Raw genomic sequence first — 26,202 nt, 5'->3', positions numbered from 1 at the left:
ACCGAGTCACAGGGGAAATTAGGGCGATCAGCTCGAGGGGGACAATCAAGGTGTGAAAATGGGCGATGGGTCCACCTTTGGAAGAAGCGTGCTAAGTAAGCATCATTGTCCCAAGTCTGCAGCCAGCCACCTGCCCTGTTCCACAAACATCAACCAAAGGCTGGAGTATGAAAAACCGGGCTGATGTGACCACTTCCAGAACCCCCAGGAGAGGCACAAGCTAGTACCAAATTGTGGCTGGCTTGGACAGTTTTAGTGCTTTTTTTTTTTTTTTAAGGCTGTGGTTAACTATTCCCAGATTAACACAACCAGGCAGACTTCTTGGAGGCAGATGGGATGGCAAATTTCTGGAGGGCAAAGAACAGGCCATATCTACAATCTCAAACCCCACACCCTCCAATTCCACAAGCTCGGGGGGCACCCAATAAGTACTAGTTGATGATAATGATGGCCATGGGCCTAGTTAGATTTTGTTTTAATTAGGCTCAGGCTACAGGCCTCATTACCCCTAATGTGGCTTTTATGTGGGATTCTAAAGAAAAAAAAAAAAATCCAAGACTCTTATATTGAAGATATTAAAGAAGATATTATTAGCAATGCTTTTGGTCTCATAGACTTTGAACAACAAACAACAAAGATTATAATTAACGTCACTGCAGCCTCTCTCCTTAAAATATATTAACAATATAGCTAATTAGCAATATGTCCTCATTTGGGGCTGGACATCTGCATATTATTATCGACAATGCTTGTTTCCTTTTTCCAGATTAAAGGCAGCCATGCTGCACCCAGGCATATGGCCACACTCCTTCCACATTAAAACACTCCATATTCTTCTCCCCACGATAAACACACTTGGGGCTTTATCTGTGTTGGGCATCGATTTTTGTCTGGAATATTTCCACACGTCTAAAAATAAGTTCAAGAATGCCATGGGTGGTATTTCAAAGGGAAGAGCAAAAATTTCCCTGTTTGGAGAGAAAGAAAGAATAAAAGGGTCCTCTGATTATCTTTACACATGACTAGGGAGCAAGTGCTCCCAGGAAGAGAAAACCAGGAGAGTGAACAATGTGAATTTCAGACGGGAAAGCCTGCTTTCTCAGGGGGTGTGCTCGTTCTTAGGGCTTGGGAAGATGGCGGAGAGATGGTGATCACAGGAACGGAAGCAGAGGTGGCGGAGGCTTGTTCAGTGCAGTGTTGGAGAGGAGGAACCAGGATCCATGGGGAGGTCCTCGCACTGTTGAACACACCGATGGTGAGGTCAGCCACCTTCTTTTCTCTCTAGGGTGTGTGATGGTAATCACACCCCTTCAGGCAGCAGGAACAGAGCAAATATCCGTGGCTCTATTTTATGGCAAGCACGAACATGCAATGCCCCTTCGCAGGAAAGTACAAATTCCTGGCAGAGGAAAGTGGCCAGAACTGTGCTTCAATCTTTGCTGTCAGATCCTGAAGACAATCCTGGCAGCTAGTGACATAGGCACGTCGTGTTTCAAGAATGCAGGAGCGTTTCATCTTGGTTGGGAATGGAGCCCTCTGTTGAAAGTCTGACTAATAGCTGAGGAATCTTCTGTTATGGGGGCAGAATGTATCAGAAGGCTGTTTACTCTAGGGCTTGGGAGTGACCTTGCTTATGATCTCAGGCGATGCTTTGGAAGGAATGAAGAATGGCCGACTCCTTGCACTTGGGCAGGGAGCTGCCTCCACAGGGGAAGGGGCCGCTGGTGTGTGTCTCCCACCCCTGTGTTTCCTTCTTGATCGAAGTCTCCGGGGGCCGGCTGACAAAATGGAAGTCAACGCCCCACTAGCTCGTCGTCTCCGATACTTCTGTAAACAGCTTTGATCTTGAAAATGTGCGGATTATTGGTGATTTTTCAAGTTGTACTTTCTCCACTGCTGGCAAAGAAAACAGAGTGAGAACCACCCGGGCCCCATTTCCTTTATGTCCTGTTAGGCTAAAGAATGAACAGAAACGAGACGCAAATTATTCTTTTAAGTCTAAGAAAACATGTGAGAAGTAGAGTCCAAGGCTGGAAAGCCAATTTGGCTAAAGAAACCTTCAGCCATCATCTAAACCGTCTCTGCCAACGGAGGGGGATGGAGAAATGGTATTTTCCGGACTCCTTCTCCGGGCAAATGGTGGAACTGCCTAGAAGGGACGCGTGTGTAAGTTCTCTTGGGGTGTGAGACAAACCTGCTCCCCAGTAAGCTGAGGGAAGATTTTGTCTGCTGAGAGGGGTATTTGAATTTGAGGGCGGCACTAACTTGCTCAGGGCTATAGAGAACAGGTGAAGGGTGGCCACCAGGGGGCTTCAGCCACGTGGAGCTCAGCCTCCCCTCTAAGTCCAACTTTGAGCAAATATTGAATGAGTGTGGATTACTGTGGACTTTTCAAACTGTGCTTTCTCCATATCTGGGAAGTAAACAGAGCGGTAGCTATCCAGATCCTTTTCTGGAGCCCAGTTTGAAGAGGTACCAAATTATTAGCGTGCCTAAATGGCCTAACGATCTAAGTCCTCCCTTGACCAGAGGGAGAGTGTCAAACAGGACAAGGAGACCCCGGCGGTGAATGCCCCCTGCAGTGATTCTGCGCCTCCCCACATGGCCTGGGGGGCACCCAAGGCCAAGGCAAGGCTGGTGTCCGCTGTCACGAGGCAGAACCTGGAAGACAAGTCAAAGGGCAAAGACTGGCAGAGTTCAGACTGGCCTGGGTGGGGGTTGGTGGCCTTGGGGACCCTTGCCCAGCTTATTGTTCTAATTAAGAAGATGGATTTCTCTCAACACGCAAAGTTAAGACCCATCATTGAAACCTACCACAGATCTTTCTGCTCCAAGTACCTCTAAACTAGATTTTAACGGGAACTGGACCTTAACCTTGGAATCCTAGAGAAGGGCTCAAGGTGTTGAGGAAGGGTCCTAGGATAGGAGGTATGAGGCCCAGTCTACGTCTCAGCATTGCCCCTCCCTAGTTTTATAAGCTTAGGCAAGTTCCTGTACCTTTGCACCTAGATTGGTAGGGTTTGCAAAAACGTCCTCTTTCTGTAAATATCTATGCTTTGGGTAGTTGTCTCCTACACTGCCTTTGCATCTGGTCATGTGACTTACTTTGGCTGTTGGATAAGCAGAGATAAGTGTGTCTTAGAGCTTGCCTTTTTTTTTTTTTTTTTATTGCTCTTTGCAATCTCAAGGCCTGGGCTAGCCTGTGGGATGAGGACAGACATGTGGGACAGAGACGATCTACCCCAGACTGAATAGCCTGCCAATGACCAATCGCTCAAATGGAGACCATCCTAGACCATCTGGACCCAGCTGAGCCGGTCCAGACTAGGAAAGCCACCCAGCTGACCCATGGAATCGTGAGAAATGATAAACAGTGGTGGTTTTAAAAAGCTAATGAATTCAGAGTGGTTTGTTACATGGCAAAAGCTAACTGATATCAGTTAGCAAAAGTTAACTGATAACGGGACCTCAGTTATTTCTTCTGTAAAATGGGTGTGGCGACATAGGATGGGAACTAGAGAAAACCTCTCAATCCATCTAGTTCTGACCTCCTAGGACTGGAAGCCTCAAGAGACACTTGTCCTGGAGAAAGTGTTTTCTAACAATTAAAGAAAAAAACCTGATACCAAATGCTAAAAACATCAAACTGAGAGTAGGGAAATTAAACAAAAATGTGATGGTTCTAAATGCATGAAGTGCAAATACTATCTTCAATGTCGAGCACGTTTCCTTCTTTCTCCCATCCTTCTACCTGCTGACTTAAAGCTGGGTCAAATCTGTTGGAAAACATCCCTCTGCCTACTGCTTCCATCATTTACATGTGCTGCTCTGTTAACAGCTCCAAGGTCAGTGTTTCAAAGATTCGGAGCTGAGACTTAACAATTCTCCCTCACACTTTCATGATGCACCTGTATGGCTTTGTTGGCTCTCAGAAACTAGTAATGCTCATTTATTAGGGAAACCCTACTGACACTATAAAACAATTATAGAGCCATCACAGAGCAGCTATAGCCTAGGGTGAAGAGAAAGCTGTACACCACCAGGCCCGGTTCCCTTTCCCACCTGTCCGCACAGATTGTTCTTATTTGGACTCCTGTCTGTTCTCCTCCAGGGAAACTGTTTGATCCCTGCTTGGAAAGCTGGAAGCTGATGTGATTGTGGGCCCTGGACTTAGCTTGGCTAATCTTTCTCTATAAATGGATGGAGTTTTTTTCTGTTTATAGAGTCACTCAACAAACACTTTCCGGGCATCTATGGCTTGGCCAAAAAGTTCCTTCGGTTTTAAAGTAAAAATAAAAGACACGTTCTTCATTTTCACCAAGGACATTATTGAACAATGTATTCACTGTTTTGTTCCACTACCTTCTGCCATTTTTCAGGCAACTTCATAATTCCATCTTCCCAAAACCTTTTATCTTTTTGAGCAAAGAACTGTTCCAGTTGCCTTTTACAGTCTTCCAGGGAATTGAAATTTTTTCCATTAAAAGAATTTTGTAAAGACCTAAATAAATGTAAACTGAAGGTGCAGTGTCTGGTGAATATGGCGGATGAATCAGAACTTCCCAGCCAAGCTGTAACAGTTTTTGCCTGGTCATCAAAGAAACATGCGGTCTTGCGTTATCCTGATGGAAGATTATGTGTTTTCTGTTGACTAATTCCGGACGCTTTTCATCAAGTGCCGCTTTCAGTTGGTCTAATTGGAAGCAGTACTTGTTGGAATTAATCGTTTGGTTTTCTGGAAGGAGCTCATAATAGAGGACTTCCTTCCAATCCCACCATATACACAACATCATCTTCTTTGGATGAAGACCAGTCTTTGGTGTGGTTGGTGGCGGTTCATTTCGCTTGCCCCACGATCTCTTCCATTCCACATTATTGTACAGCATCCACTTTTCATCGCCTGTCACAATTTGTTTTAAAAATGGAACGTTTTCGTTATGTTTCAGTAGAGAATTGCATGCGGAAATACGGTCAAGAAGGTTTTTTTCGCTTAACTTATGTGGAACCCAAACATCAAAGCGATGAACATAACCAAGCTGGTGCAAATGATTTTTAATGCTTGATTTGGAAATTTGGAGTATGTCGGCTATCTCCCGCGTGGTGTAACGTTGATTGTTCTCAATTAATGTCTCGATTTGATCTCTACCAACTTCCGACCATGGAGCCTCGTCCAGCGAGAAATCTCTAGCACGAAACTTCGCAAACCGCTTTTGACATGTTTGATCAGTCACAGCACCTTCTCCATACACGGCACAAATCTTTTTTTGTGTTTCAGTTGCGTTTTTACCTTTCTTGAAATAATAAAGCACAATATGCCGAAAATGTTGCTTTTTTTTTTTCCATCTTCAATATTAAAATGGCTACACAAAAATTCACCACTTTTGATAAGGTTTTTTTAAATGCACGCTAATATGACAGCTGTCACAATACAGTCTAACAAAATTGTTTCGAATGAAGTTAAAGACAACTAAACGGTACCAGAGCCATCTTATAGAAAAAACCAAACGGATGTTTTGACCAACACAACACTTTGTGCCAGGTGCCTTGCTGGGATGAGACAGTCAACAGCATATACCTTGTTAAGAGAAATGATCCAAAACTTGGAAATAAAGCAAAAGGATCATTGCAAGTTGATTAGTTCATAGCAGGACATAGTATGACAGGACTGTCCTACTTTTCTAGGAGAATGGACCTTTGTTTCACTTATTATTTACTACTGCTTAGGGCCTAGGGTAAAAGTTACATGCTAACTTGGTGATTTTCACCTTGTAGAAATATAAAATTTTTTGGGGGGTCTGATAGAAAAAATAACTCATTAAAAGTTCTCATCACAAGGGAAAAAAATTGAAAGTATGTGAGGTGATGGATGTTAACTAAACGTACTGTGCTAATCATTCAAAATATATCATATATCAAATCATTATGTTGTACACCTGGAACTTATGCAATGTTATATATCAATTATATTTCAATAAAACTGGGAGAAAAAGAAACAATAACTCAAAGCTTACTGTTTTATTGCCCTATAGGACATTAACCAGTTTTGCTTCTAACTTGCAAATTTACTTTGTCATGATTTACCCCACTAATTTTATAAATATCTGTTCCTCACATGCTCTGAACTAGAATTAGCATGTCCCTAGTTCCCTCACTAATTAGTTAAATAAGGCTTTGACATGTATTCATTTTATATGAGACATTTTTAACATTATGAAAATCATATTTGGAGAAGGTTTTGTCTTGAAGGACTTCAGACCCCAGTGGGGAAGTTAAGAAATGCTTACATATAAAATGCCAGGTAGAAAGTGGGAAATTCTCTAGGAGTGAAAGAGTTCAGCGTCAGGAAGTGAAAGTATCCATACTTCTAATTATGATTCCACAACTCACCATCTACTGAATCTTTAACAATCACCACATATTCTTCTTTCATTTTCTCTAAAAGACCTGTATCTATCAATAGATACCGGTCCAATGAAATAACAAGCTGAAATAAGTATGGAGAAGAATGGTTTGTGAGCAGGACTTTTTGTGGGGTTCTTTTACTGGGGAGGGCAGAAGGTCAAGTGTCAGATGACAGAGGGCACACCGCCCTCCCCACTTTCAACCATTTTATTACCTCCCTTCCCCCATACAATTTCCTACTCTGACCTTAGAGAAACAAAGCACCTACTAGTTTTTTTCTCAACAAAGATCATTCTTCCACTAGAACTCAGCTGAGCTTCAAGGAAAGAGAAGAGCAAGTTTCTCAGGGGCTTTCTTTTGGGGATGGTCATGAAAAGGGGGGTATGATAGAGCACATACTTACATGTTACTACTCTCCCCAGGATAAACATCACAGTACTAGGGTGTATCTATCTGAATCTGGGCAGCAAATGGACGGCACTGAGGTATGTATGGGTGACCAAGGGAGCTTAATGAAGGAACAATTGACAGATGTCTGGACAAAGAGGCTGGGAACCACCAAAGATGCTACAGTATGGCCAGGAAAGCCAGAGAGATCTTACACTCCCAGGCCTGAAGAGGCAAGGAAAGGGAGAGGTTACTGGTCCCCAAAGGGAGAGAGAGGTGTGGCTGTGTGTGTGTGTGCATGCACACGCACATTGGGGCCTTACTAAATACTGCAACCTCCCTCTCCTCTTCCTCTCCTCTCTTGCCACCTTTACCATTGGCCAAGTCCAAACAGAAGCTCAAGAGCAAGGGAGCCCATTGATGGGACACAGTCCAATCACACATCTGAGGCACAAGTTAGGATGGAGAAGGGTGAAAGGTGGATCTAGAGAGGTGGATGGAAGATACTGAGCACACAGGACATGTCTGCGAGGAACCACACTATCACCCAGGCCAGGCACTGGAAGTTTAATCTTCACAACATCCCTTTGAAGGAGACATGAGCACCCGTGTTCCAGGGAGAAGGAAACTGAATCTCTATGATTCCCTTTCTATTTTATTTTCCCTTGTGTTTTTGGTAGTTATATAAGTTCCGTAGATAAGTCACCTGCATACAGAAAGGAGCACAAATCATACGTGTACAGCTCAACAAATTCCAGGCCCCTGGATGGCAAGTAGGCACCACAGCCCCGTTCCTTCCACTGCACGGTGCTGTCCTAATTTCTCTCCTGGGCGTGTTATTTAGAGTAAAAGGATCTGCAGCCCCCTTGGAGTTCCCATCTTCCCCCAGCTGCAGCCCTCGCCCAGGTAACAGGTCCAAGAGGCCTGGTTCAGGCACACTGGCCTGCAGTGCACTGTTGATTTAATCCTTAACTCTGCTCCCCTACTTTGTTTGGTAGGGGGGTCCTGGCCGCATTTTCTTAGGAAAACTCCTACCTAGATACCAGTCCAGCCCAAAGCTTCCTGGCCCGTGCAGGCTGATGACTTCGCAGGTCCAGTTAGTGCTGGTCAACAAAAACGGTTGGTATGACGAGGCTGAATTACAATAATGGCAGCAAACTCGTGATGGAAGAAGACAGGAATGAAATGGCACATAGCACTTCATGCAAACATTATGGGAGTCATTTCGGTGGGCCAGAGAATGGAGAAAGTAGGTCACAAAGAGCCAGGCTCCAAACTATCGCTTTGGATATTAGCTTTTGGGGTCATCACATTCCTCCTGAGATTTGCTAAGCATTTGGGGTGAACTTTGAAAGTGACAGGGACCCAAATGGCCATCCACAGTAGAAGGTATAAGGAAGGTGTATGCATACAATAGTTATAGAATGAAATATTATCAATAAAGTTCTCAAATGAAATGTTGAACAATCCAGATAAAACATATGATTCTATTTATATAAAGTTCAGAAGCAGGTAAAACTAACTGATGTTGTTAGGAGTCAGGACAGTGGTGACCCTGGGGGTGCTGGTGACCAGAGGGGAGCCCGGGGAGGGGGATGTCTGGGAGGAGTAGCCATATTCTGTTTCTTGATCTGGCAGCTGGTTACATGAGGTGTTCGCTTAGGGGAATTTGTTGAGCTGTACACATATGATTTGTGCTCCTTTCTGTATGAAGACGACTTATCTACAGAACTTATATAACTACCAAAAACACAAGGGAAAATAAAATAGAAAGGGAATCATAGAGAAATGGCAGTTGGCGAGGTCACAGAGATTTCTTAAAGACATGAAGCTTCTGTTACTGCTATTTTCTGAACAATTAAACGATGCAGGAAAGTATGGTATTTGAAACACGAGGGCCTCCACTCCGCCCATTGTTTCCCTATGACCTAGTGTTCTCACCTCTAAAATGAGGAGCATCTCTGTAATAAAAACACTTCTTTTCTCCCCTTTATTATCCCCTCTCCCATTGGTCTTTCCTAGGACTCACTCTTACCTTGTTATCTTTTCTCTTGAATGTTTTCTTCTCAGGCCCATCTCCCACCTTCCCTAGTCCAAACCGCCACCTGCACCTCCACCTCCACCATCTTTCCCAGTGTTGTCCCATAGTCTTGTCCAAACACTCTTTATGGATCATCTCAATGTCTCCCGAAGCTCCCCACCAGATGGGTACAATTATCCTCACCCCCATTGTACAGATGAGAAAACCAAAGCTAAGAATGTTACCAAAGTCACCAGCTCCTAAAGGGTCCAGTGGGGACTGACCATGACTGTGAAATCTGGCCGACAGGCAGGTGCTGATGGGGTTCATGCTGGACCAGTGGAGACAAGGGAAAGCAGCCTGTGTTGGCTGAAGCCACGGGAAAGAATGTCGATACCTCTTTCAACCACCCCAGTGTCAAGAGTGGCCAGGATACAGAGGGAGGACCTAGACGCTGGCCTCTCTCCAAAGAGGCCCGACTTCAGGAAGGATGGGGAGGCCGGTGCATTAGTCTTTTGAATTTTAAAGCCATTTTCATCTCTACAATCCATGCTAAAATACAGCTAGTCCTGAGAATAGTTACACCAGACCTGCCAGGCAGGAGCAGGACACAAGGTGGGTCCCAGGATTCAATGCCCCATCTTTACAGAACATGGTGCGGGGGTTCGTTGGTCAGGGGTGGCACATGAGAGGGTATCTGGCCTGGCCCCGGGATACAGGGTTCCTGCCTCCCAGCCTGGTGCTCTTCCTATTGAACTGGCTGCTCCGGCTGTCCCATTGCCCTCCACGCTTTCCCAAGATTGAATTACAAAACGTTAGCCTTTCCCTTTAGAATTGCAGTCACACCAAAAAATCTGGACCTCACTAAATGCTCTCTGAGTGAATGGATGGATGGATATCCATCCATGGATGGATGAAAAAACAGAATTTCAAAGCCTAATAGGTGTGGGCACAGCTGACTCCCTGTGGTTTCATTCAGGACCACCATGCAAGTGGTGTAATCTGTGCATGGAAGAAAAGAGTCTGGTTGGGGGCAAGTAGGGTTTGAAATTGAGACTGGAGGAAGGGGTTCTGTCTGCCCAGACAGAGTGCCTTGCTGTGTAACTCATATAGAGGCTAAGAGGTGCTCATAGATGCCTTTGGGTCAAACCTCTCTGTCTCCTCTAGCTGCAAAGACTTTCTTTCCCTTGGCTACATAGAAAACTCCTATGCATCCTTAAAAACCCTGTTTAGATATTGCCTTCTTTGTGAGGCTTCTCTGAGCTTCAGAAGAATTAGTCTCTCCTTGCTCTGCATTACTTCCCATACCTTATACATACTTTTTTATTGTATTTTTATACGTTATTAGAATTTTTTCATTTTTGTCCAGTTTCTGGCTAATAAAGGCATACAAAAAGTGACTGAACTGCAAACTCAGCTGCACAAGGGGTAAATTATATTAGCCATGTTAGCTTCTTCAAGTCCATTCATCCCTGTTGACAGCACAAAGAGTGTTTTGTCTATTTCTGAAAGTCTTCTGCCATCGCCCTAGTCCAGGCTACCATCATCACTTTCTCCTCTGTCTTTCAAATCTCAGCTTAAATATCACCTCCAGAGAGGGAGGACTTCCCTAATCATCTAAGTAGTGTCTCTCCCCCCAGACAGTTCCCTTCCATCATTCTGCTTATTTCCTTTCTAGTATTTATCACAAGCCAAAACGTTTCCATTTATAGGCTTTCTACTTTGTTGTCGGCTCCCTTCAGAGTGTCACCTCCTTGAAGCAGGGATTGTGTCTGTTCTGTCACTTCCATGTCTTGGCACTTAGTCCAGAGCCCGGCACAGAGTAGGACCTCACTGCTGCCCTCTGAATGAATGGATGGATGGATGAATAAATGGACAAACAGGATTTCAAAGTCTGATAGGCTAGGCACACTTTACTCACCCTACATGTCTGGAACCACATCTGGGTCCCGGGGTGTGGGAGTGAGGAAGGTCTCCCTGGCTTGGTTCCTGGCTTGGTCTGCACTTGCATGGTGACTGCAAGTCCTGGCACAGTCACTCCCCGCCAAGTCATGTCATGAGCAATGCCTGGTGCCTCCCTTTGCCCAGAGAGAGAATGTGGAGACTGCGCTGGGGGGACCAATGGTGACAGCCGCCTGGGTGGGACCAATTCACCGCTCAACACCCAGCCAGTGCAGCAAGGAGCAGCCCTGGTGGAGCTCAGGGGACAGTGGGATTGGGAAGCAGGGGCCAAAAGGAGACTCTGAAGGAGACAAAGCACAGGGACCCGTGTATTTTGCTCTTTGGAACTCATTTCTGACCCTGAACATTCTCTGAATCTACTTGCTTCTCTTCAATATCAAATAATTCAAAGACTTTATATAGATGTATATCTATATACGTATTTATTTATAAATGCACGTTCTTATGTGTACATAAATATCTATTTGTGTATATAACCACGTATATAAGTACACATATGTGTATAAATATACACACATATTTATACATACGCATATGGATAGGTGTGCTTTAATTTTAATGTTTAAGTTAAAGATATCCCAAGTAGCCCATTCTCTCCTAACCCAGCTCCGAGAAAATATGGTAATAATGCAGAATTATCACTTTAACGTAGTGGTTCTCAAAGTGCCATCCTCTGAACAGCAGCATCTGGACACTTGTTAAAAATGCTGATTCTCAGGACCCACCGTCACCCTGCAGAATCAGAGTCTCTGGGGTAGGGCCCAGTAGCCTGTGTTTTAACAAGTTCTCCCAGTGATTCTGACGCAGGCCAACATCTGAGACCCTCAGCTCAAACCAGGGGAAGACGAGGAATGGGCAGCGGAGCAGTAGTTAAGAGCTATTCTTCTGAGGGTCACTTTGGCAAAGGGAAAGATTTCCAGAAAACGAAGGGCTCTCAAAGGGTTGGTGTACTTTTTTTAGGGGGAATGTAAGCAGGGAAACAGCAAATGAGCCCCAAGCACCAAGTCTAGCCTGGGGAGACCCTCTGAGCAGTCAGGGATCCCCCCACCATGAGGACACTGTGAGGGGAAGGGCAGAGCCCCTCGCCCTCCAGGGTCCCTGAGTCAAGTGACATTCGACACCAACACACAAGGTGAAGAGACCAAGCCCCGAAGATGGAGGGTGAACCACACAACTCGACTGGCTTCCCGCTTTCCCCGGCATCCGTGCCTTCCTGTCTCATCACGCTCGCTTGGGTAGCAAGTGCCCCCCATGGGGCAGCAGAGGGTTTCTGGCTGATTTCTCCCTCACTGTGTGTCTGTCTCCAAACAAGCTGCATGGGTCCGTGGGGAAGGACAGGCTTGTGTCCTGATTGGCAACTGGATAAACTTTTCTAGCTCAGGGGGCTGGCAGAGGATTAAACAAGGCCTGGAAGTGGGCCCTCAGGCAGGCCTAAGAGAGAGAAGTTATCCATCAGTTTATGAGACATGTGGAAGAGAGATGGTGGGAGATAGAGAGTCGGACAAAGAGTTTCTCCAGGTGCCGCGATGCCACGTGCCTGTTCCCATGGTTTGCAGATGACTCCTTTTTCACCTGAGAGCTCCGTGGTGCCCATCAAGCCCTTCCACCCGCAAACCCATTGGCAAGGATCAATCAGAGTCCATACAACTCCTAACTTGCAGTTTTCTGGGAGATTTAAGCAAAGACTCGCGTGAAGTTGAAGAAGCAAAATCTATCTGTCCCCAACACATCCACATCAGTCACCGTCTAAGCCAAAGGTTCCTTCTTGAAGGGAGAGCGTTCATTCACCAACTTGCACACCTGTTCCTGGTTCTTCAGGGTGATCTTCCGGCAAACAGAAGCCTGATGGACGCCTTCACCCTGGGGGTCTGAAGTCCCTGTAGGCAGTGTCCACTCCTGCAAGGAATCCACCCCTACAAAATGGTCTCTTCAAACAAGCCACACAGGCCCCAACTGGAAAGGCTCATGTAGCGACCAGAGCTTTGCTCTCCGCTAGCAAATTTATCCCTCGTTCATTGACAACGCCATGTGTCTGCTTGAACTCCAAATCTTTCCTATTCACTCTCCACGTCTGCACATAGAAGCACTGGTTTTAGATAGAGCCAAACCCATTTTTAACCAGAGCCCTGGGTATTCAGTCACTAAAAGCTCCAAACACCCTCCCCAGGGCCTACAGAAAAGGCACGCTGTCGGCAGAAAGTTCTCCACCGTGGCCCATTTCATGAACTTATGAATGGCTTCTTTCAAAATTCTGATTTTGAAAGCAGGCTCCAGAAGGTCAGGAGACAGTTTGTTACAAGTGGATCTGTTCCCTCTCTGACCAAAGGAAATAGTTTCTAGCTTTTCCAAAGAGAAAGGAAGCATTTTTTGCCCGGTCCTGGTTCTCTCCCTCCCTCACACCTTGCTCTCTCTCTGCCGGATCATGATCTCAGGCCTGAAGCCCCAGGAATAGAAGATTCCTGTCCTCGGAATCCTCACTCCCCGCCCCAAGCAGAATTTCGCTCGTTCCAGGTCTTGAAGAAAGATTCCCCGGCACACGTTTGATCTCTTCACGCTCCGTTCTCATTAGTCCTTCACACTCTCCATCACTTGGAAAAATACAAACAGCATGGTTCAGTTTTAAGGTTAAGAACTGACAGTCTCCATAAACATTGTTACAGTAAAAGCCGACTTATCCACTGCCAGCATTCGGTGTCTGTGGGAGGGGGACGTGGAAACCCTGAGCATCAGAACAAGAGAACAAGTGCTGAACATCCAGCTGCTGGGTGAAGGATGCCCCCATGGTGTGGCTGCCAAAGACCTGCGTGGATCCATCCCTGGAGAGTTAAAGGATTACAGGGAGAGACAGGGAAATTCAAGCAGCCGGGTAGCTCAGGTATAAGTTCCTGACCTATGAAAAACACAAAGCCATCAATGGTCCTAAGTTATGAGATCGCAAAAATTAAAAGTGGTCCATGAAGAGGTTATACAATCATTCTCAGGATGCTATAAGTAGGAAGAAGCAGAGGGTGAAATAGATGGAGGCAAGGAAGACCTTGAACTTCTGCCACACTCCACCCTCAACCATGTCAAATATTTACGTGCTGAAATCATCTAATTAGCTGGGATTTATTTTGATGGTGTGTGGGCAGATGAGCATCAGAAACCTTATTCACTTACTCACTTATTCATGCAACATATAATTACTGAGAGCCAATTGCTCTGTTCCAAGTGCTGGGAATACAACAGAGGGGAGACAGGGACAGTCCTTGCCCTCATGGGGTTTATAGTCTCCAGTGGCAGTTCTTAAACTTTGCTCACCTCCTGATGTCCAGGTCACACACCCCACGCTATTTAAATCAAGGTGTCTGGAAAGGATCCAGGTACTAGCACTTTTAAAAGATCCCTAGGGGATTCCAATGTGCAAAGTTTGGGGACAACATAGGAGTTTTAACTGTGTCGACATGATTGGCCTGATCGGTGAGCAAGGAAGCCTGGCCCACGGCAGCTCCTCCTCAGCTCTGTGAAATGACATGTGCCGCAAAGACTGCATCCTAACATCTTTAGTGCAAGGGCAAAATTCTCTGTAAGCTCAATCCTCTCTGAGCTCTTCCTAGGGAGTTTCCCAACTGAAAGGACTAGCCACATCCTTACACGCTGGTAGGGAAACTTCCTTAATCCAAACCCCAAATCAGGACACATTACCCTGCACCTGATCTGATCATGGTACAAAATATTTGAAACCCAGGCCATCCCAGAAGCCCTAAGTCCCCTGGTTGCCGTATTGACAAGGTCATTTCATGGTATGAATCCTGGGAGCAGACTCCCAGCAGGCTTAAATCACATGATTTCTTTGTTAAGTTTGAAAAAGAGAACTTGCTTCTTAAGCCTTTGCCTTCCATTCTCTCTGAGCTTTGATATCCTTCAAGTGACCAATGGAAATCCATTATAGACTTTCTTGGACCTACTCCTGGATTTTCATCAATTTAGAAAGGAAATGTTACAATAAGTCTTTTTTTTTTTTTCTGGAAGTCCCCAGGAATTTTCAAAAATGAGAATAAAGGAAAAGAGAAAGAAAAGAGGAGTCTGCTTTGAAGTTGCAATGACCACACGAGAAAACAAAATAAAACAAAACAAAACAAATATGGATCTTGAGAAAAATGTTTTAGGAGAAGGACGTCCCCCTGCTTCCCATCGCGCCTTCTTAAGGGTGAAGTGGTCTCCACTCAAGCCACCAGAGCTGCCAGTTGGCTAACTCAGCAGCATTCCACTATAGAGATTAAAACCAACTTTATGACTGTGGTGCAAATAATAAAGAGCCTGGCCGGATTTCCTTCCAAAATGAAAGCTCATTTATTTTCTGAGGTGTATGATTTGGTTGTAAATGTTTCCTTTGGGCCAAAACATCCCAGATTGGGTTTTTGCCTGGAACACATCACTGCTTTGCTGGGGAAGAATGGACTCTGTGTGGTCCCTCCGTGTCCATCCACTCGGGGCATGGAGGGGTTCAAGCAGGCCCGCTCTTGCTTCACGTCTGGTCTGGTGGCAGCAGTCTAGGGGACAGAACCAGGGACAGGGAAGCAGGAGGTGCTGCGCCTCGACTGGCTGCACCCACTCCCAAGTTCTGGTCCATCTGTGAAATGGGCTGGTTCACCGCTGGCTCCCACTCAGGCCTGTTCCCATCCCTCTCAGTGGTGGGGAGAGTGGAAGAGTCTTAGGAGCCCTGTTCCCTGTGAGACTTGGCTTTTCTTCCAGGTCTTTGCATCCTTATTTTATTGATCTTTTCCGAAAAGATCATCCTAAACACATCCACCCAGAAATGACTAATATTTGGATAAAGGCAAAGCCAGCTTTTTTCCAGGGCTCATGGGCTTGCCACACGTACTTGGGACCAGAGTTTGGCCCATGGTGTTAAGCCAATCTCACCCAAATATAAATAGCTTTCTCTCATATACAAGCAGATTAAGAAATAACAAGGTTTGCTACCATTTTCATGTTTATCAACCCTCTCCCTTACATCATCTACTTTTAACCTGCCTTCCATTTGCATCTTCACGTCAAATTCAAAGCCAGTGCTATGCTTTGTAGATGAAAATATATTTATTCCACAGTTTTTTTTTTTTTTTCTTTTCCTTCCAAACAGCTGGTAATGCAGAACAGGAAAACATCTTGTGGGATCTAAGGGATGGCATCAAAAGTCATCATGTGACGTCCCTTTAGGATATCAGAAGTTTTTCCTCTAGCACTGGGATTGGGTGAAGGAGGGGGAAAGAAGTGGGCTGAAAGGGGAAACAGAATCAGTGCAGTTCACCCAGGGAGCATGAGAAGAACAGTGGTAGAAATTATTAGGGTTACGGGACCTGGCTCAAGAGGTGAAGTTCAACGGTGTCGTGTATCATGAAGTCACCTGCCAGGAAATGATGGAGCATACTTTCGCTAAACCTGAGATCCTCCTGAAACAGACCTCAGCAGTATGTCAGGCAAAAGGTAACATAAAAATAGCTTCCTATGGCGTGTAGATGTCTCACTGCTAAGATGAATGATACACCCACTTGTCAAAATTCTATCTAATTTGCCAATTGGCCATGGCCACTCTGAGTCAGTTCATATACCAGCTACACAGTTCATGCTCAGCTTTTTGGATAATCACCTGCTACTGGACATCAGGCCCCTAATTCAAATGGAGCAATAAGAAATGTTCTTGAAGGAGAATGGAGTGAAGAAATGTTAGGGAATAAAGGTTTCTGACGATTCATGTACAAAAAAAGATTCTAATATGGACTGGGCAGCCACAGCCTCAGTCTCCGAGTAACCCAGCGAGGCGAGATAATTCCTTCAGCACTTTCAGCCACTGCCATAAGCAACACATCGCCCACCTGCAACTTGGAAGATCAGATTCACACAGTGTTTGGAAACCACAATACTGACACAGGATGAAAAAGTCGTAGAGGAAATTCTGACTTTCCTCAGTGTCAGATGCACAAAAGCAAGGGATTCAAACCACGCCTGCTGTATGAATGTCAACTTTGCGCTGTGGTTACAGGGTTTTATTCTAGGACACACACATCATACTGCAATAAAAGAAAGGCCAAGAGCGACTTCTTTTTGAAAACCATAATTCTTTCCTACTTCACTACCTTATGTCAGTACATCTGAGCCTCTGGGGCTGTAAGTCACTTCCTGTCGTGGTCAAGTTTCATTTCCTCTAGAAGCTTTCAATCCTTTTCACAGTTCCCAGGTGCAAAGATGACTTGACTGAAAGTCATTTTGAATTCAGAATGTTGCCCACAGAGTCTGGACAGTGGGGTTTAAGAAATAATTATCCCTGGGCTTCCCTGGTGGCGCAGTGGTTGGGAGTCCGCCTGTCGATGCAGGGGACATGGGTTCATGCCCCGGTCCGGGAAGATCCCACATGCCGCGGAGCGGCTGGGCCTGTGAGCCATGGCCGCTGAGCCTGCGCATCCGGAGCCTGTGCTCCACAACGGGAGAGGCCACAACAGTGAGAGGCCCGTGTACCGCAAAAAAAAAAAAAAAAAAAGGAAATAATTATCCCTCATGCATTAGTCCCCCTTTTAAATTATTCTTCCTCCTGTGAACATGCATGCACATGCACACACACACACACACACACACACACACACACATCGACACATACAGACACACACACACCAACAGACAGACAGACAGACACACACACACACACACAGCACGTTCCTGACAAAAATGCCTGTGGTTCCTGCCAAGGCATCTGGCAAAGGGATCCTAAGTCACTAGAACGTTCCTGACCTGTGCAGGCTACGAGCTGCATGACACCTTACTTCATCTCATGGTCAGAAGTGAATCAGTGGACAGCAAGAGACATACAAAATGACATTTTAAAACATGATGTTTCCTGACATTGCTTTTTTGGGTAAGCTGAAATGGTTAATTCACAGAAGAACAAGAATTGCAGATCCAGGCCCTCCTCCTGCCCTGATGGTCTTTTATTTATTTATTGAAAAAAAATCTCTGTTCTACTCCATCCTTTGCCCTGGAATGGTGAAAAGATCAAAAAGCAGCATATTCATTACAGTGCAGGGGTTGCTGAGTGACTGAATCGTTCCATTAAAAAATCAGGCCAAGCTAGGTGGTTTTACATTTAGAAGAAAAAACAAATATGAACAGAGAAGCCCAAACCAGTCACTTCCTGCTTATAGGCCAGGTCACTGGGAGATTGGGCGATACCTTGGAACTCGGGAATTTAATCAGGGCTCTGCCCCTGTCTGCTGTTAGCAAATAGGTAAACCTTCCAGGTCTCAGTTTCTTCATGTATAAAATGAAAATACCAATATCCACTCCCCAAATGTGGGGAAGGCATTTTGGAAAGCACACCACTAAGTGACATATCTGATTTTACCAAAGAGGTGCTATATGCCAGGGGCTACAGTATATGCCGCGGGGTATGAAAGAGAAGTAAGTTACCATCCTGTTGCCTTACTCCATTTTGGAAGGCAGAGTGGGGAGTAGGGATGTTTTGTATCTTTTATATATACACATATATATGTATATATACATATGTATATATGTATGTATATACATATATATGTATATATACAACTATATATACACATATATCTATGATTGCATTGTATAGATTTAGATAGATAGATAGATAACTGTATATAAGGAGGAATGGAACCCTCGCTTCATGGATGTACAATGCTGTAAGTGTTCAGAAATGAGCCATTTCTACGTCGACAGTTCACAGGAAAGTTTCTGTGGCTTGTCCAGAATTTTTGCAGCTGGAAAGAGGGAGAAGTTAGTTGTAGCTTGAGCAGAGAGGCAACAGAGCATGGGGAGGGCACAAAGTCTAGTAAGAGTCTAATTTGGCTGCAAATACAGCCTATAAAGCAAAGGGCAAGAAAAGTTGATTAATTCCAGATACGCAGCTCCTCAATACATGTTTTCTGGCAAGAAATGGGGTGGGGGAAACCACTGGACTTCTTAAGCAGGAAGGGCAACAACTTTTAAGAAGATGAAGCTGAGTATTTATTATATTTTGATGAGTATGAGAAGAGAGACACTGGAATTGAAGAGGAGATCTGAGAAAGTAAAGACACAGGTCGCCACGCCAGAGAGCGAAGGGGAATTGTCACTATCGGGACAACAGAAATGGGTAGGGACCGATGTCTGTTTGGAGGGGAGTATGATTCCATCTCCTGGAATTCACACCTTTGTGCAGTTCACTCCCTTTGAGTGTGGGATGGAGCAAGTGACTTGCTTCTAACAAACAGAACGAGGCAAAAGTGATTGGAGGTCACTGAGATTAGGCAGCAGAAATCCATGGATTTCATCTTGCTAGTACTCTCTGGCTCTGATGAAGCCAGCTGCCATAGTTGGGCTGCCCCATGGAGAGGCCCACATGGCAAGGAGCTGAGGGTACCCTCTGGCTAACAGCCCTCAAGAAAATGGAGAAAACGGAGTCCTCACCCAACGAGTGAGCTCGGAAGCCAGTCTTCCACCAGCCACACCTGGACATGACTGCAGCCCCAGCTGATACACTGGATCAGCCTGGGAGAGGCCCTGGACTGGGGGTGACCAGCTAAGCTGTGCCCCAATCCACAGAAATTCTAAGTGTCTGTTTTTTAAGCTGCTAAATATTGGAACAAGAGACAACCAATACAGGGAGGAAGATACTTAACTGACCTGGATGTTGAGGAACAGATGCTCTCTGAGATTAAAATCCCAGACTCATGGGCCAAAGTTGTACACACTCTTTCTTCTAGACTTTGTTGATTTTAGAAACTTTTCATAAAAAGAAACCTCTCCACCACCCCTTTCTTTCACTGTTTCCTAGGGCTGATTAAAGAAACATGACTTGATTTTCAATTTCAAGCGACTCAGAGGGGCATTCAATAGAAAAGCGTCAGGAAATTAATGCCATACACACCAGGCAAGGCAGATGCTTCTGAAGCTGACACGTAGGTGAAGCACACCTTTCCTTTGTACACATCTTACACTCTTTTGATTTTACACTGGTATTTGTTTTGGGAGGCCTGGGAAAGGGGGACACATCCTTTCAATAAAAAATGACTCATTCCAGAAATGCATGAGTGGCACCAAAATAGTTGAATGATAGTTAAAAAAAACTTGGCCAAGGGATTTTTAAGAAATCTCATTATCTCTTCATTTATGTTTGAATTATAGACGTATTTAGAAAATATCGTGCCTGTGAACTGTGAGATAAACCTCCATGCTAACCTTTCTATTATGTTTTTTATATGAAGCATAATTAGTTGTAGTTAAATTCTTTTCACCCATTTTTTGCTGTGAGTAAAAGAAATTGAAGAACTGTCTTGCCACATAATTTGTAGAACTTAAAGATATGTAACGTCCAAATAATTAACCACACTCTTTTCATCAGCTAAGGCTGGTTTTGCATGGTAGTGGAAAACAGAGCCTCTGTACTTGAGCTTGACACCTCAGTGAGATGTGCTGAGGGACTGTCACTTGCAAACCAGTCAGAGGTGAGCTGTTCTGAATCATCTGCTCACGTAGACTTTTCAACCTTTGAAAGGGCGAGCAGATCTTTGCATTTAGTCCAAGACTGAGGTCAATTTTCTCTCTGCCTGAGTTTACCTCCCCTGTCCGTGAGTGAAGGAAAAGAGAAAAGCACCCTGTTTGCGCTTGTTCATAAGTGTTACCTTTTTAAACTGGCTAAGGGGGTATCTCTCTTCCTGACCTGTGTGGGATGAGCACTACCTCCACTGCAGCTGTGGTAACAGATAAACATTCCCTTCTGCAAACACCTTGACCTCCATTCCACTAAAGCAAACCTATTATCTGGATAATTGAGGAAATAAGTCCATCTTTCCTTCAAACACCTGACTAATTCAGGGAAACTGCACCTGCTACTCTAATTGCAGAAATACTGTGAATTTCTAAGTCTTGTACTCCCTATCAAATGGGTTATAACAAGTCCTACCCAAACTGTGTTTTGCTGATTAGTATCCAGATAAATATTCATGGTGCAAATAGATGCTTACAGGTGATAATATGGCTTCAAATTCTGGGCATGCTTAATTTCTTCCCTGGGTTTTGGCACTGGGGAAGGACTAGGTTTTTTCTTGACTCAGGCCTTGTTTTCTGAGAAGTGATGGGCTGCATGGCAGGTAATGGTCAGTTATTGGTCATGTGATGAGAGAACCGAGAGGTGAGGCAGGAAGAAGGCAAACAGATGACAGTCCAGGCCCAGGTATGGTACCCAGAAGTATACATACAAAGTCCTGAAAGCACGAGCCACCGTGAGCAATAAGGCAGAGAGGGCCAATTGTCCACCAAACATAGGCACTCCTGCTCCAAAGTAGAGGCAGCCCCCTGCCCCAACCCCCAGGGAATGAATTTCCCAGCCACCTTGCCTCAAGTATGATTGATGCGGGTGGAAGCGATGTGTGTCCCTTCTGAGCTGATATGGTTAAGAAGACATCAGAGGCTCTATCAGCTCATTTCCCCGGTCTTCAAACTCAATGAGATCCTCATTCCACTACCATTTTCTCACCATCCTTCAGCTTTCTCTTACTTGTGCTTATACAACACATGTTCTTTCATTGTAACCATTCTTTTGCAACTGCCCTCAACTCTCCTTGCCCCCTTCTCTCCCTCTGATCTATTCCCCAGCAAAACTTCAGTTCTGGTTGAACCCAGTTATTCAACTTCTCTAGGTTAGTGGGCAAGTAGATGGGTGATGGGAAAAATAGCCCAACTTGAAAACCTCGGTCCATTTTGGATTCATGTTCTCAGACCTCAAGGGAGCACTCAGGACTGTTCCAAAGTCCACTGCCCTTTCCTCAGAACCTCTCCTTCTCCAGTATCCAAGATGGCTGCTTAGTACCTTCTGTCTCCAAATTTCCTACTCTTCCTCACTGCATATTCATTGAAGGAACAGGAGTCACCCATTGGATGGTAATGCTCACGTTCCCGCCACTAGGTCTGCACTCCCAGCGGCATCGCTCACCTTCTCCCTCATCCCAGCTGTTACATGGAATGATCATCCCTGCTTCTATCAAAGGCCAATTCCCACACTCACGATCTTGCCTTCTTGAGGAATTTACTCCCCAGTCCTCCTCTCTCTATCTGGCATCATTAATTTCTCCCTTTCTACTGGCTCAGTTTCATCAGCATCAATGATGCCCTGGTATCTCTGATCTTAAAACAAATGAACCAAAACCCCCTCCTTCAATCCCATGTCCATATGTTTCCCCTTCATAGCAGAACTTTCCTAAGACTTTCCTTTAGATTCTATTTTTACTTCCTCACTTCCCATGTGCTCCTTTACCCAGGAGAGGCTGACATCTCGTCCCATAATGCCTCTGAAACCGCTCTCATCAAGGACACCAGCCATGGCCATGCTGCCCACGGACACCTCTCTATCCTCAGCTTCTTTGCTCTGACAACAGCATTCAAAGGGAGGGCTCTTTCCTGAAGGCAGTCTCCTCCCTTGGTTTCTGTGACACAACCCTTGGTTTTCCTCCTACCACTTTGGTCATGACGTCCCAGTCTCAATTCCTTGGTCCATTTGATCACTTCGCTGCTCATCATCTTCACTTAGACATCCACAAATATCTCAAATGCCATACGTCCAATATAGATCCACTGACATGTACGTCCTGCCCCCGCTAAAACTGGAAGTTGTCTGGGACTCTGAAGTCCCGATTCATCATCACATCCTGCTGGCTCTGCGTCAGAACTGTATCTTGCATCTGTTAGCCATCGACTCCTCTCCACCCTGGTCCATGTCCCTTCCTCTCTTGCCTACTGACATGTCTGCATCCTTCCTTCCCTTCTCCACAAAGCAGACAGAGCCGTCACTCAAAATCTCTTGAATGGCTCCTTTCTTGCTGATCTCAAAAGAACAGGCAGATTCCTACTGTGGCCTACAAGGCCCCACACTCTTCTGCAAGTTCCTAACACAGTGTTCTTCAGTCTCTTTTCTGTCCATTAGTCAAGCTGAAGTCCCTTCCACCTTAAGGCTTCAGTACCTGTGATTCCACCTGCCTGACCTGCTCTCCCCCTTGTTCTTTGAAGATCTGGCTCTTTCTTCTTCCCCAGCTCAGGACTTAGGTGTCACTTTTCAACCAAGTCCTTCCTTGGCCACCCTCTTTAAGTAGGTACCCCCGGGCATTTTCTATCTTTGCTCCCATTTATGTCCTGATAAGCACCTATCACAATCTATAATAATTACTTTATTTATGAATTAATTTTTTTCAATCGCCCCATCTGGAACATAAGCTTGCTCTCTATTAATCTCCAGCGTCTGGTGCAACACCTGCATACAGTAGGCACTCAGTATGTGAGTCCTGAATGAATGAACGGAATCGTGGAATGCTTACTATACGGTTGGGTCGTGTCCTATACTTATACGTACATTATTTCATTTACTTGACTGCCACCTGGTTGTCTCTGAAATAAGAGACACAATTCATGTTCATTTAATTTCCTTTCAACACCCTTAACAATCAAACAGCAGCTGTAACATGGCAGAGTCTGGGCATCTGAGATGGACATTTGCTCCAATTCCCTTTGGCAAAAAAAGACCATGAAAACTCTTACAGATGTTCAGAAATGGGGTTGTGCAGCTTTGTGAAGGAGGAACGGGGTCAGTCACCCTGGAATCAGTATTATGGTCTTGGGCAAGTCCTTTCATGTCTCTGGGTTTTTGATTCCTCGTATATAAGAGATGTCAGGACTCAGTTTTCCAGGTTTCTTGCCAACAACGAAATTCTAGGATTTGGTGAGTGTCTGCAACCTGCCTCCTAAGCAGAGCGCCTCACCGTGGTTGTGGGGCTGGCGTTGAACTTAGAGGAGCCCGTTCAGCCCAGGGAGCAAGGCACTGAGCATGTGCGCAGCCGTGTGTAGTGACCCTTGTATACACGAGCACCTGCCATGTGCCCACATATCCTGTCGACACAAAAGCCATCCTAGTCATATTGTAGGACCAAGACAGAAACTTCCAGGGGCACAGCCATAGCCATTCCCTGCCAGCATCCAGCTTTCCTTGGATCTCCAGGGGGAGCCCACAGATGGCCCCCCGAGGTCACTCCAGGCTGAACACGTGGGGTTTTGTGGGCGCCAAGTTTTTCTTTTACACTACACGTGGAGTCTGTGTAGTGTTCTGGCAGCTCCCGGCATCCAGGCAGCCCCCACTGCACTGGCAGGTTTCCACGGCGCTTGTATACCCCATCCTAAGTGGCACGAAGAACCCCAACCCAAAGGAACAATGGACACACCCGGGAGCCCTCCGAGCAAAGTAAATTGAGTTAGTGGTTTGAGCGATCTTGGAGCAACCATTCAGAGGCCCAGGGAGAAGATGCGTCTCCTTAATTAGAGGGTAGCTCTTTGAAGCTGTGATTCTATCTCTTTGTTTTCCCCTGTGTTCACATCCCCGTCCTTCCTTCACATGAGAATGATGTGAATCATGCTCTTCCTGGCCCCGCGGCACACACGTCTCCCCTGACTCGGGGCCACATCATTCTGTAATTGAGTTTACTGGGTCTGAGCAGGCCCACTTCCCTTCTCTTATTCCCCTCCTTCCCCATTTCTGAGCAAGTTTAAGGCCAAGGATATTGACGTTCATTTTGGGGTTATTGCAGAGCCTAGCACGGGGCAGAGAATACGCAGTGACAGAAGCCCTGTGGGGCCTGGGGACCACACTGGATGGCGCTTCGGGGTGGCGAGGCCAGCGGGGAGAACCTGGAACAGGAAAGCTGCCTGCGCAGGTGCCTTCCAGGGAGCCTGGCTCTCATCACTCCCACCTGAAGTTCAATATCACGGTCACTTTCTTGGGATTCCACGGCCTCTCCAAATACTTCCAATGTCTTCCAGTTGATGCTCATTCTTATTTAAAGGTGAGACTGATCTCATTTCCTAGGTGTCTTTGGAATTGAGTATTTGGCCTCCATCAAAATCTCAGCAAGAAGATTGCAGCCATTCATACGGTTGGTGTGTCTTCCGGAACGTGCCAGCCAGGGGAGCAGAAAGCAAAGGTTCTGCCCAGTCATTAGCCTTTTTCCAGCCAAGTGTGGCGTGCTGAACTTTTCAAGAGTAATGGATTAAACAGAAGGGGAAGCTCCGAGCCAGGTTGACTTGGCCATTCTTTAAAATGCTGTAACCTCCGAGGACAGATTCACTGCTGTAATAAGTGATCGCATATTGGAAGGTCCGTTCTAGATGGTTCCGCTTGGGCTGGTAATGTTGATTGCAGGTGCCTCAGTCTCCACCACCTGGAGAAAGACTCCAAGTCAAGCCAAAGACATCCTTTAAATTATAAGTCATTTTACTTGTATGCTTGGAGTTATTTTCCCTCTATATTTCCCTCTTAGGGAATAAGGTGCTTCATTTTCTGAGAGTCATACAAACAGCTCCATTCCTTCCTCGCCCAGTTCTAGTATGTGTGAATGCTAACAACTCCCTGAGATTTCCGCACCAGGGTGATATAAAGAAATGCTGTCCGTGTAGATATTGGGGGACTGCATAGAACTGATCCAGGAACTTAGTCTGGCCTCAGTCCTTAAAAAATGTTTACTCCATGAAGGATAACTTCAAATAAGTTAATGAGTAACGGTATATGAACTTTGCCATTTTGCCCAAGTTGGGCGAGGCGGCCCTCTGATTTGAGGCAGATCCCCTCTCTTGAATGACTTTCCCAAGACCTTGCAGACCCTAGGGAAAGGGTTGGAGCATAAAAATATAACTCAATTAGTCAAAAAAGTCACCATATTGAATAGAAGGCTCTCAGACCAATGGTTAGACTTTCGGGAGTGTTTGGGCACATGTAACCACAGTGATGGAATGCCCATCTTGCAGTGCTCTCAAAGGTATTCTTTTAAAAAAAAATTTAAGTTACTGCCTCACTTTATTGTACATGGTGTCCTATAAAGAAGATATATGTTCACAACTGAGCTTTGAAAGAGGACCGTGGGGCCAGTTCCATTTAAAGGGAGTGAAGTCAAGCAGTAAATTTGCTGGTCACTCTTTTCATACGGACTGTATCTTAGCCAGCAGTTGGTCTTTGATGTCATAACAATAGCCCTGGGCTACGGAGGCAGAGGAGGATGCCCCCTAACACTGAAACTAGTCCACACTCATTAAAATTTGGAGACCAGTCTGCGGGGTAGCACACATGAGGGAGCACAGGGAGTGAACTCCAGGCTACCGGGTGCCTTTCTCAGTGAAAAATGGCCATCTCTTCTCAACTATCTACCCTGCCTGCTGCATTCTTTGTTGTATTTTTAATTGAAGTATGATATACATACGGAAAAATGCACGTATATAACCATAGAGCTCAATGAGATTTCACAAACTGAACACACCTGTGTCACCAACACTCAGATCAAGAAACAGAACATTACCAGCACCCAGATGGCCCCCTTGTACTCCCTTCTAGTTACTTCCTTGGCAAGGAAGCCGGCGTCCTC

The 26,202-nt window shown here is 45.4% G+C and overlaps 1 protein-coding gene across 6 annotated transcripts in view; it reads right to left on the bottom strand.

Annotated features, from left to right (window-relative positions):
- ISM1 (isthmin 1) overlaps positions 1–26,202 on the bottom strand; it is a 91,669-nt gene that overhangs the window by 38,041 nt on the left and 27,426 nt on the right. Inside the window, exon 1 of one of the 6 annotated variants that reach the window (XM_049699219.1) lies at positions 16,901–24,892. The exons of 4 other annotated variants lie outside the window; for them this stretch is intronic. The gene's annotated coding sequence lies outside the window, so the exon portion shown is untranslated. Of the gene's footprint in view, positions 1–16,900; positions 24,893–26,202 lie in introns of those variants that run through there. One more of the 6 variants, XM_049699221.1, reaches the window with a different exon arrangement.

Source organism: Orcinus orca, chromosome 16 (genome assembly GCF_937001465.1).
Source record: "Orcinus orca chromosome 16, mOrcOrc1.1, whole genome shotgun sequence".
NCBI lineage: Eukaryota > Metazoa > Chordata > Mammalia > Artiodactyla > Delphinidae > Orcinus > Orcinus orca.
The sequence above is the reverse complement of the archived record's forward strand: the minus strand, read 5'-3'. Positions and strand labels throughout refer to the sequence as shown.